At 42.8% G+C, this 12,522-nt stretch overlaps 1 protein-coding gene across 10 annotated transcripts in view; it reads right to left on the reverse strand.

Moving 5' to 3' along the window:
• The window catches only part of EPHA7 (EPH receptor A7), a 269,519-nt gene that overhangs the window by 139,441 nt on the left and 117,556 nt on the right, over positions 1 to 12,522 (reverse strand). The gene's annotated exons all lie outside the window — the stretch shown is intronic.

A 12,522-nucleotide genomic window follows, 5' to 3' on the forward strand; every position in this document is an offset into this window, starting at 1 on the left:
TCTGCGGGCGTGAAACTGAAAAACGTTCTCGGTACCTTTAACGGGCAGCGGAGATTCTGGGTTACCTTGAAGGCGGATAAAGAGGGCATTTTTGGCGTCCGGCACCCCCCTCAGTCCTTCTCCATCGGGAGTAATCGCGGCTACTTGTGGTACCCTGGCCAGCCGCTTTTCTGCAGGCAATGCTTTGCATTTGGACACACGAAGGACCAGTGTGAGGCCGGGTTGACCTGCCGTAACTGCTTCAAGCAGGGTCACGGGGCGAGCCAGTGTCCAGAGGGGAAGAGCTGCCACATCTGTGGGAGCCGAACCCACCTGGCTAGGCAGTGCCCCAAGGTATCAAGAACAACTGAGCCCACAACCGTGGTGGCGGAAATTAGGGCGGTGGAGGCTCCTGAGACGGTTGTGGGCAGGAGGGTGCTGTCCTACGCAGATGTGGCCAGAGGTGGTCCTCCGGCTACCGCCGTGGTCTCCCATGATCAGGCCCCCGTGCTACCCGAGGAAGTGGTGGTGCGGGCCGATGCCTGCCCACCGATGGAGGGTGAGCCGGGCCTCTCCCCTCTGGACGCCGTGGGGGAGGAGGGGACCTCTTCTCTTCCCGAGAGGAGTGTCCCCGAGCACCTCGCGGCCGAGGGGGAGGTGGAGGAGAGCGGTATGGAGTCGGAGGGCTCGGAGGTGGAAGGGATGGAAGTAGGGAAGCCTTCCTTGAAAAGGAAGATGGAGGGCGCAGAGGCTCCTACTTCCTCCCAGGACATTGGCTCTTTTCCAGACTCCCCGGACCCCGGGTCATCTGAAGCAGTGGTCGACTCGGACTCGTCACACTCCCCATCTTATGTGACCACTGGTCAGGTGTCCAGCCTGCAGGAGGTGATGGGGTACTGCAAGGCCGATCAAGAGGAGAAGGCTGAGAAGAAGGCCGGTGGGGTAAGTACCGGATCCGGAGTAGGTTTGCGGACGAGGGCGAAGGGTAACCCGGGAAAACAAAGGAAGAAAAAGAAATGACAGGGATATGACCCCTTCCTGATTTTCTATGGCCTTACGGGTGTCTTCCCTCAATTGCAGAAGTATTGGGACGACCTGCAGGCGGGCAGCTATTTTTAAAATCTTGGCCGGATATGCTGCGGATATCTACTGCCTGCAGGACTGCAATTTGAGGGAAGCCCCCCACACCGCTAATTGGACCCTTGGGGATGCGGTGTGGTCCTTGGGCCGAAGCAGAAATACGGGAGTGGGGATTTTTTTAAAAAATAAAAATATTAAGGTTTTGAGGAAGGTGGAGGTGGAAGTGGGAAGATGTTTGTGTGTGTTTTTACAATATGGGGGTATTTGTTTTAAACTTTTTTGCGTGTATGCACCGGTGGACAAGAAGGGAAGGCTGGACCTGTGGGAGAAGATGGAGTTTTTTTTAGGGGGGAGGGATCCTGTTATTGTGTGTGGTGATTTTAATTGTATTTTACGGAGTGGGGATAGGTGTGGGGGTGGTGGTGGGGACGTTGATAAATCTGGGAAGGAGTTAGGGGAGGTTTTACGTTTGTTTGGATTAAGGGATGTGGGTGAAGATGGTGGTTTTACGTATTTTAGTGATCGGGGTAATGTTAAGTCACGAATTGATTTTTGTTTTATTTCTAAAAATTTACAGGTGGATCATTTTACTGTGCGACGGGAGCCTTTCTCGGACCATGGTAGGATCGAATGTGTTGTGAGTATGGATCCGGAGGTAATGTATGGTAAAGGTGTGTGGAAGTTGAATGTGGAGTTATTGGAAGATGAGAATGTGAAAAGAGAGTATGGGGTGTTTTTTGGAAGACTGAAGAGGAGAAGGAATGATTTTTTAAGTGTGATTGAGTGGTGGGAATGGGTGAAAGAGCAGACTAAGAGATTTTTTGTAAGAAAGGGGTGTGAGATTGCGAGGAAGGAGCGTGAGGTGTATGAATGGTGGCTGAAGAGGTTGGAATATTTGGAAGAGCTGAGAGAATGTGGAGAGGATGTGGGGTGTGATTTAGTGGAAGCAAGGAGAAAGTTGAGAGTGTTTATGGAACGGAAGGGGAGAGAGATTATGTCGCAAGCGAGGATGGTGGTGAAAGAGAAGGATGAGAAGTGCACGCGGTTTTTCTTTAAGAAGGTGTATGGTGGGAAGGTGGAGCTGTCAAGTGTGTTGGATGAGAATGGACTGGAAGTGAATGGGAAGGAGAGAGTGGGGGAAGAAGTGTGCAAGTTTTATGCAGGTTTGTATAAGGAAAAGAAGAGGGATGCGAGAGTTGAGAAGGATGTGTTGAAGCAGGTGGAGATGTGTTTGGATTTGGATGATAAGAGTATGTTAGGGGAGAAAGTGAGTAAGGGTGAACTTGATGAATGTTTTGGAAGCATGAAGAAAGGGAAGACGCCTGGTAGTGATGGTTTGCCTGTTGAGTTTTATTGCGCGTTTTGGGATGTGATTGGGGATTGTGTGTATGAGATGGTGATGAAAGTTCTGGAAGTTGGGAGGATGCCTGAGTCTATGCTGAAGAGTGTGATTGTTTTGTTGTATAAGAAAGGTGATAAGCGTGAGTTGAAAAATTGGAGGCCTATATCATTGTTGAATGTGGACTATAAGTTGGTGGCGAAAGTGTTGGCGAATAGGTTGCGTGCGGTGGTGGAGAAATTGGTGGGAGAGGAGCAAGTGTGTGCGGTGCCTGGGAGGTCGATTGCTGAAAGTTTGGTGAGTCTGAGGGATGTGTTGTGGTTATGTAAGGAGAGGAAGCAGGAGGTGGCTGTGTTGGCTGTGGATTTTGAGAAAGCGTTTGATAGAGTGTCGCATGATTTTATGTTCAAAGTGTTGAGGAGGATGGGGATACCTGAGGTTTTGATTGGTTGGATTAAGTGTTTGTACAGAGGTATGGTAAGTAAGGTGTTGGTGAATGGGTGGTTGACGAATGATATAGACATTGGGTCTGGAGTGAGACAGGGATGCCCGTTGTCGCCTGTTTTGTTTGTTTGTGTAATTGAGCCATTGTTGAGGATGTTGGCGAAAGATAAGTGTGTGAGGGGAGTGGAGGTTCCTGGGAGTGGTGGCAGGGTTCTGAAGGTGATTGGATATATGGATGATGTTACTGTGGTTTGCAAGGATATGATAGGGTTAAGAAGGGTGAAATTGTTGATTGATATTTTTTGTATGGCGAGTGGGTTTTGTGTGAATATGGGGAAGAGTGAGTGCAAGTTGTTTGGAGTGTGGGGAACGGTTGAACAATGTGGTTGGAAGTTTTGTGTTGGAGGATTGAGGATTTTGGGGGTTAAGTTTGATGGAGATTTGTATGGGAGAGAGAGTTGGCAGGATGTGTTGGCGAGAGTGAAGAAGAAAGTGGATTTTTGGTCTCTAAGGACTTTATCGATGGAAGGGAAAGTGTTGGTTGTGAAAGCGGTTGTGATTCCTATTTTGTTATTTTTGTATTGTGTGTTTCCGGCGCCTGACAGAGTGATGAAGCAGATTGTGAGAGTGTGTTTTATGTTTCTTTGGTCGTCGCGGATGGAGAAGTTGAAGAGAGAGAAAGTGATGAAAGGTGCAATGAATGGTGGGAAGGGTATGGTGAGTATTGAGAAGTTTCTGGTGGTGAAGTATGTAAGTATGTGTGTGAGATTAAGTGAGAAAGAGAGTATTGCAGGATGTATGGTGAGGTATGCTGGTGGCAGTGTGTTGCGGAAATGTAAGTTGTGTGAGGTTGATCTGAGGAAGCCTGTATGTTTTGTGGCGCCTTGGTTTTATGTGAGGATTGATAGGTGTATGAGGAGGTATGAGTTGCGAGATGTGACGCGGGATAAATGGTGTGAGAGTAAGAAGATTGTGCAGTTGTTGAAAGAGAGGGAGGAAGTGGAAGGAATAGGTGGTTTGAGAGTTGCTGAATGTAAGAAAGTCTGGAAGAATGTGTGTTGTAAGGGTTTGGACAATAGGCAGAAAGACATTGCATGGATGGGGGTGCATGGGTGTCTGCCTACTAGGGAATTTCAGAGAAGGAGAAGGTTGATTGATAGTGAGGTGTGTCCGAGGAGTGGGTGTGGGGGGATTGAGAGAGTGATACATGTGTTTTGGGAGTGTCGGTATGCTAGGAAAATATGGAGTAGGATGGAAAAGATGGTGAAGGGATTGACTGGTGTGGATGTTTTAACGTATGAGATGGTGTTGTATGGTTTGTGTGATTTGCCGAGGAATGAGGAGAGATTGCTGTGGATAGTGGTTAATTGTGTTAAGGAATGTTTGTGGGATGTGCGTAATATTTTTATTTTTAGACAGGAGATTGTTAAAGTGAGGGAGTGTGTGGCCATGGTCCGAGGAAGGATTTTTAACTATGCATATTATGATTTTAAGAAATTGGGTGAGGGTGATGCACGGAGGTTGTGGAAAATAGATGTGTGGAAACAATGGTGTGTATAGTATGTTTTTTGGGATTATGTTTGATGATGTTCTTATTTGTGATAAATTAACCTTTTTGTTTTTGTCTTTCAGGGTGAGTGCAGGTGGTGGTGAAGGGACAGTGTGGAGAAAGTGTACAGGAGTGTTTTTTGTTTGTGTAGGGATAGGGTTGAGGGATAGTATATTGTAGGGGTAGTTTGTGCTAATTGATGGGTGGAAGGGGTTCCTTTGTACAATATTTTTCTTGTGAACTTTATTTGCTGTATTCTTGTATTTTGTTGTTATATATTTTTTGTTGCTATATATTTTTTGTCGTTATATATTTCTTGTTATTTTGCTATGTACCATTGGGGTTTTGTGGGAGGGTTTTGTGGGAGGGTTTTGTGGGAGGGTTTTGTGGGAGGGTTTTGTGGGAGGGTTTTGTGGGAGGGATGTGGGTGTTTTTATGTAAATATTGTAAACCTTTTTTGTATTCTTTGTATTTTATTTTTCTGTACTTTATTGTAAACCGTTTTGTTATTTCTTGTATTTTATTTATAAGATCTTATTTTTGTACATATTTTGTCAAATGTTACTTTGTATTTTACTTGTGAAATTTTAAATAAAAGAATTAAAAAAAAAAAATTAACTCCGGTAAGGGTCTGCAACACCAGGCATCCTGGATTAATTTTTGGTTTCTCTACATTTCCTTGCTTGAACACGTTTTCAACAGCTGTTTTTACAATGAACTGTTTTTATCATCTTTTTTTACATTTTTTGCACATCTGAAGAAATCCTCTAGATTGTTTATTGGACTTCCTTTTTCGTTGTTTTTCACTGGGGATCTGCATAAGACACAGTTTGTTTTCTTCAGCGCAACTCCACCTTTTACCCAATTCTCTGGAGAGAATGTCAATGCAGCATAGGCAACAGAAAGTCCATGTTTCAGAGGGATCGGATCCCTGCAGCATTGTTCAAAGGTTGAAGGTGGTGGAGGTGTCTCGGCCCTGGGTTGCCCAGCCAAAAGAATGCTTGCCAACGGGGAGTCTATCGTGGATAGATTGGATAGATTGGGTGGTTTTTCAAGTGCTCCTTTCTCTAAAGTCCATCATTTGAATGATATTTGAAGAGGAGAAAGGGAGAAATCTAGGGTCTTGACATTCAGGAGAGAAGACAGGGTTAACTATTACTGGCACCATAGGGGAATTAGGTAGGGTGTGGATGGTCGCCAGTTTAAAATGGGGCATGGCTCTCTAAGTAGTGGCAATTATTGGCTGATCCCTACAGAGACAGAGGAATGGGTCCTGGTAACTAGGGAAGTAAAGAGTTTAAGGTTTGCTATTGAGTAGCGAAATGAGCCTTTAGATCCTTGTTGGGTTTTGGGACCACAGATATGTGCACTCACATGGTGTAATTGGTGTTTTTGGGTAGGGGGTGTTCCCAGAGTATAGAGTTAAATGCTTTGATGAACCAGGGGGAAAGGAGTTGTATAAAAGTCTTGTAAAATAATGGCGTCCAGCCATCTGGGCCTTACTCAAGGGCACAGACTTCAAGCAGTATTATTTGCAAAAGGAAACATTTATTATATTGCAGCTTACCAATTCTTTAAAGCGATGGCTGTGTTAGTTTCCTGTTTTAAGCTTTCTTGGTAATCCAGCAACTCTCCAGCAGAATGTATTAGTTTACATGGATGAGACAAACCACTTAACACGGGCAGGGGTGATAAAAATTATCATTTTTTTTAATTCATGCAAAACTATTCCCAAAAGGAAAAAAAAATGTTTACCGATTATAATTGATTACAAAGTGTGAGCTGGAGTTTGGCTTCAATTTGTTTATGGTTCTAAATCGGCTAATACATTTAACACTACCCTTCCCACCAGACTGACAATGCTGGTGCCTGCTGTGCCTTCTATGCTCATTCATCCAGATAGGTATCTCACTAATACCGGAGGTGTGTTACTGGCCAGATCACCAGGTGAAAATAGAGGGGAAAAAAGCTTGATTGAATGATTGATAAGCTGCAATAAAATACATTTTTCTGTTTGGCTTTAATATTGCTTTAAGAACTTTAGTGAATTCCCCCTCTGAAAGGGGAAGGTTGAGTTTATTACGCTCAGCTTGGGTGAATTTCAGTAGTCCGGATTCAGTGAGATTGTGTTGTATCAAAGCATCCCTAGTTTCAGGGGCAGTGGCCGCTAGGATCTCAGCTAAATTATAGAGTGCTAAACAGAACTCTTTGAAAAAGAACACAATATCAACTGATTTAGGTAATTTATCTCCCTGTGAGGGGATAATATTAGGGACAAAAGTGTGTGCAGTTGTTTTCTTTAGCAGTCAGCCTGACTTATTACAAAATTCAAAGAAACGACTCCTACTATAGAGCAGTTGAGCTATAACCTTCCTGAGTAGTAGGGAATTATGTTGGTGGAGGAGATTTAGTTCACCCGGGAGTGACTGGACAAGTGACTTTTTATGTTGTGTTTCTAAAGGCATGTATTTGCCTAAGAAGGAATGAGAGCTGGGTCATATGATCCTTTTTCTGTTTGGTTCCTATCTGAATAAGCAAGCCCCGGACAAATTATTTGTGTGCCTCCCAAGTGGAGAGAAGCCTCACCTCTGGCATATCACTGACAAAAAAAGAACACGATAATCTCCTACAGGAGGTCTGCTTTAGCCTGAGGAATGTGTAGCAAGCTTTCATTAAGGCAGCAGTGGTACAGGGTGGCAGTAGAATGAGACAAAGCTATTGTCAGTGTAATTGGTCTGAGAGAAGCATCGGTTCAATTGTGGAGGTGGCTAGTCTATTGAGTCTATTGAGGAGAAATTAAAAGATAATCGAACCTTGAGTAAGACTGATGGACAGTAGAAAATAAGGTATAGTCTTTGTTACTGTGATGTTAAAAGCACCATGTATCAGTCAAATAGATACTTTTTAAAATGCTTCAGACAGGTGTGGACAAACGAGAGTAACATCTAGACATGTCAAGTAGGGGGTCTAGGGCTACATTAAAATCACCTTACCAAAACCAGGAGGCACTCAGCAACGTGAGAGAGATCCACAAAGCATTACTCCAAGAAGGATAGTTATGCTTCATTTGCTAAGGTAAATGTCTGCCCAGAACAATAAAGGAGCTTGGTGGTCAATCTGCACCAGATGAATGAATACTGCAGGAATATTGATCATTTAAAAGATTTGTAGAGCGTAGTATTTCTAACAGTATAAACCAAACTGCTAGACAAGTAAATCAATTTGGTACAAATTGAACTACTTTTGTTCTATTTTCAGTCCTTCAATAAATGAGATATGGCATTAAAATATCCATTCTTATGTCAGCCTAAGATACAGAACACCTGCAGAAAGTCTACTCTCTGAATCACTGAAGGCAGCCAAACAGATAGAAGAACAGTTAAATACATAATAATGCTAATTGCATATCCCTGTATTAGAGAGTATTACCTACCTTAAAGTGGATGTAAACCTACTCTCATCCTTTCTAAACTACTGCCATAGTGCTGACCCATAAGGATATACATGCCTCCTGCATGTATCCTTACCTGTCAAATGTCTCCCCTCTGTCTGTTATAAGAACTGAAAAACTGCAGATTCTGTGGGTGGATCTGTTGTCTGGAGCTCAGTGGGTGGAGTTGTGATGTCAGTAAAGTCCCCATCCACCTTTACACTCCCCTTGTCAACATGTATTTTCTCCTGTGTATTCCTTACACTAAATTCTGCTATGATCACTAACATTCAGTCAAAATCCAGAAAAGTAACCACATGACTTCAGAAAAGGAGTGAGGGTGGGAATTAAAAAATAATGCCTGTCTCAAGCTAGTGCATGAGATATGTAAACAACCTGTCATTCACAGCAAGGGGGAAGAACGGACAAAAGTTTTCTCCTGTTTTTCCGTTTATCTCACTGAAAAGAGGATTGCTCAGAGCTGGATTAACGCTGTGTAGCAAGACTGGGCACAGATGATAGGAAATCTTATACTCTATATTGTGACATCAAAAAAATAAAAAAATTCAGGTTTACATCCACTTTAATCCACTGTCTCACAGGTTTCCCACTGTCGTTTTGGATATTGGTACTCAGCCTCCTCTTATGTCTGGTCCTGTATGTACAATGCAGGACCAGCACTGATCCTGCACTGTGCCTGTTAACGTTGAGGGAGCGAAGAAGAGAGCGAACTACCGCCGGGCTGAGGAATAACCTAAGTATTCCTCTCTAATATATCCATATAGGCAAATCAAGCATTAGATACTGAATATACAGGGAGGTAAGGCGTAAGGCACCTTCATGATGTTTTTGTGAGCTGGATACATAACTGCATTAATTGGTGATTTTCATTTGTATTTGCCTAACATTCAGATAAATTATTGCAGTAATGTTAAATGTTTGGCTGCTAGTCTGTTTGGGTCATACTATTATTTTCAAAGCTCATATAGCCAAAAAACCAACATACTGAAAAGTAGTCAGGACACTGGCTCCACATGTATTCAGGCAGCCAGTAATCTTTTTAGAGGCAAAGGTCAGCAAAGACAGCAGATACTTCCCTCAACACAAGTTCTTTCAACCACTGTTCAATATTTAACAGCCATTTTTACCCTTATTTTCCAACAAATCGGATTCTGGGAAGCTCAGGAGCTTCCAATAAATGCAGATTCTTCACCAAATAAAAAGGATTCCTTTTTTAAAGTGGAGTTCCACCCATAAATATAACATTACATCAGTAGTTTTAAAAAAAATTCATTAGTCCTTTAAGAATTTTTTTTTTTTTTTTTAGATGCCTTCAAAGTGTTGTTGCTAGGCAGAATAGTTAATCTTCCCTCTTCCTGCACCTAGGTGCTTAAGCTTTCTAACCTACACCGTACAGACTCCTGGGAATGTAGTGGGTGTAACTTTCCAGGAGTCTGAAGTGTCAACTTCCTCTGACACTCCCGTTGCTATTGAAACCTGATCTGAAACCTATTACACTGCTTATGCAGCACTGAGCATGTGCGAGATCTGCAAGGCTGAAATCCAGGAAGTCATACAGTCTGGCTTCATGATGCCCACACTTAAGATGGCCCCAGTCAATTTCTATTTTATAAAGTGTCTAAATGCTGTAACAACCTAACAAAACGGACCTTAGTTTACAGACAAACTTTACTAGAATACATTAAGCTTGTGTATTTCAGAGGTATTTATATTTAAAAAGTGAAATTGTGGCCGGAACTCCACTTTAATATCAAGCTTTAAATGCATCAACTGTTTAATACAGGGTTTACTTTTACAACATTTATCTGATATACACTTGTAATCTAATGATTACTTCCTAGAATCTACTAGTACAGGTGTTGTATAACTGCTGCAGTAAGAGCAAAAAACAATTGGTTGCTGACAGTTAAGGTTTTTTTGTTCTTAATTAAGGTATTTGAGCTATGTGATTTGCTAGGATGATTCTCTCTGCAATTGATTAGACCGCTTCCCAGGGTGTTAGCAAGGACAGATAGCCTCAACCTCCTACACTTCCTATCAGTTGCTTCAAACAATTGTAGATGAATTATACCTTATCCCTGGAGCAGTGAATCCTAGTCTTAGACATAAATTTGAGAGCCATTCATCAATTTCATGCATTCTCAAAACAAATGCATATTACACAAAAACATGCAAATTGTACACATCTCTGGTCTGTAAATCTCATTTAACATTCTACCCAGCACTGGATTTGAATAACTTGCTGAACAACAAAAATCTGTCCTATCGGCTATTAAATTATTGCGCTGGGACAATGCTGGGGATGGAAAAAGCTGGCTGTATAGTTTGCAAAGATGACAATTACAGCTCAGATTCAGATCAAGGGATGTTAGTAATTGCAAACATGAGATCAAATCCTTGGCTGATAGCTTCTTTGTTTGCAATGTACTGATTTTTGTTAGGACAGCTGTCAACAAGGTTTATGCTCACGCAATTATCATGTATAGTTTAGAGTAAGTACACCTGTAGCTCATCCCCCTTTTCAGGTATATTTTCTATCACTGATTTATTATGTTAAATTGAAAAGCTTTAGGTATTATTTAACTGTGAAGTCATTTTAGTGTTGGTAATTCCAAATACAATATTTATAAAGGCCATTAATAAAGCTAAAGTGAGCAGGGTTTGAGTTTGTTAGTGATATGGCCTTGGGAAAGGAAGTAGGGTATTTTTTTAAACACAGTTGACTTCCCGGCCAAAATACTACAAATAAACACCTGTAAGCTGTCGTAACCTGAAAATGCAGTTAAAGGGGCGTACACACGGGCCGAATATTGGCTGAATGTCGGCCGTCTTCTGTCAAGTGTGCATGACGGAAAAGGCTAAAAGTGTTGACCAGTGTGTTCTGGCAAGGGGGAAGCCCCCTTGTTAGAACACAATAGCTTAGCGGGGGAAATCAATGTACTAACAGTGCATGGTTAGTACAGTGGCTCCTCCTGAGCTCCTCCCGAGTTGGGTTGAACAAAAAAAATGAATAGTGTGTACCAGACTTAACACAGAGCTCTATATCCCAACATTGTAACATTAAAGCCCAGCTCTAGACCATTTTTTGTTTTGAACTAGACTGAAGAAGGATCCCCAAACGGCTTTGATTGCTGTTTCTGCCTCCATTTGGGAGAATTTTTTATTCTCACTGAAATAGTGTATTTGGTGTCTATCAAATGGAACAGGAAGAGAGCCCCTGCCTCTGAGTGACACTGAGGCAGGGGCCTGTGAGACCCCGAAATAGTGGCATATTAACTTATGTCACATTGTGTTTATAATACATTTTTATAACATGTTTTTGGGGGGCTGATGACTTTTTGCTTTTACCACTGGTTCTGCCTGACATTAGTGGTTGTGGTCACTACAAGCACCCTCTTGGAATATATCTGGTTGAGCACCCTCAGGACCAAGCGGCTCTACATGGGAATTATTTTACATGTCTTGCTTCCCATCTATTTGTTGGGTCTCAGACAGAACAGTAAGGGAACTCCACTTCCCCAAACCCAATGAGGGCAGAAACAGAAAAGAAAGTGCATTTGCTAGGAGAGTGCGAAACATTTAGAACCTCCGTCAGAATAATAATGCTATGTCTGTTTCTTCCCCATTTTCTGCTTAGGTGATGACTGCCAAACAGAAGAGCTGGAGGAGACAAACCTGATTTTGAGGAAAACCAACAGCATTTAAATTCTTACACAAATCACCTTTATACACACATAAAACATAAAACCCATACAAGAAGTACTAATGTTTCCCCACTCTATTCAAAGTGGAAAAAGTACTAAATTGGGTAATAAGTTCTCAATATAGGTTCCCCTAAAAATCAGGATAAGTATGCCTTTCAGGCATGGAGCATTTTAAGAAGGAGGTCAGCAATGGCAGTTCCTCTGTCACAATGAAGCAAGTTCTCAGTTTTGCAGAGCAGACTGAAACATTTTTACTTTTTTTTTAAAGTGGTTGTAAACCCTACAATACACCCAGTGATGTGACTGGCTTTGGGGTTACAGAGATTAAAAAAAAATCCTTCTACATAAGTTATACTTGTTTATCTGCAGCCATCTTCGCTCTACATCTATTCAAAGTGTAGAATTTACATTGCTTGTCTGTGCTTTCAGAAAACAAGGGTCTGAGAGCTGCATTTGCACTCTGCAGAGCCCGGTGTGGAGAGCTGAGAGCTGATTGGAGGGAAGGGACACACCCCTTCACACAGCTCACAGGAACAGAGCTAAGGCCTCGTACAGACGACCGGATCTATCCGCTGGGATTGATCCGTGGATCAGTTCCAGCGGACAAATCCGGTCGTCTGTACGGCCTAGCGGATATTTATCCGCGGAGATTCCTCTGGCCGATCGATTTCAATCGGATAGAAATTTCTTAGCATGCTAAGAAATCTATCCGCTTGAATCGTGTCCAGCGGATTGATCCGGTCGTCTGTACAGACTCACCGGATCAATCCGTCAGCTCCCCTCCCTCGCATGCGTCGTAATGATTTGACGCATGCGTGGAAGTACTTACCTTCCAGCGTCGCGCACGTCGCCGCGTCAACGTGACGGCGCGACACGTCACCGCGGATGTATTCCACGCGGATTTTGATCCGATGGCGTGTACAAGCCATCGGATCAAAATCCGGAGGAGGAATCTCCGCTAGAAACGGTCCGGCGG

This window comes from Rana temporaria, chromosome 4 (assembly GCF_905171775.1).
Source record: "Rana temporaria chromosome 4, aRanTem1.1, whole genome shotgun sequence".
Classification (NCBI taxonomy): domain Eukaryota; kingdom Metazoa; phylum Chordata; class Amphibia; order Anura; family Ranidae; genus Rana; species Rana temporaria.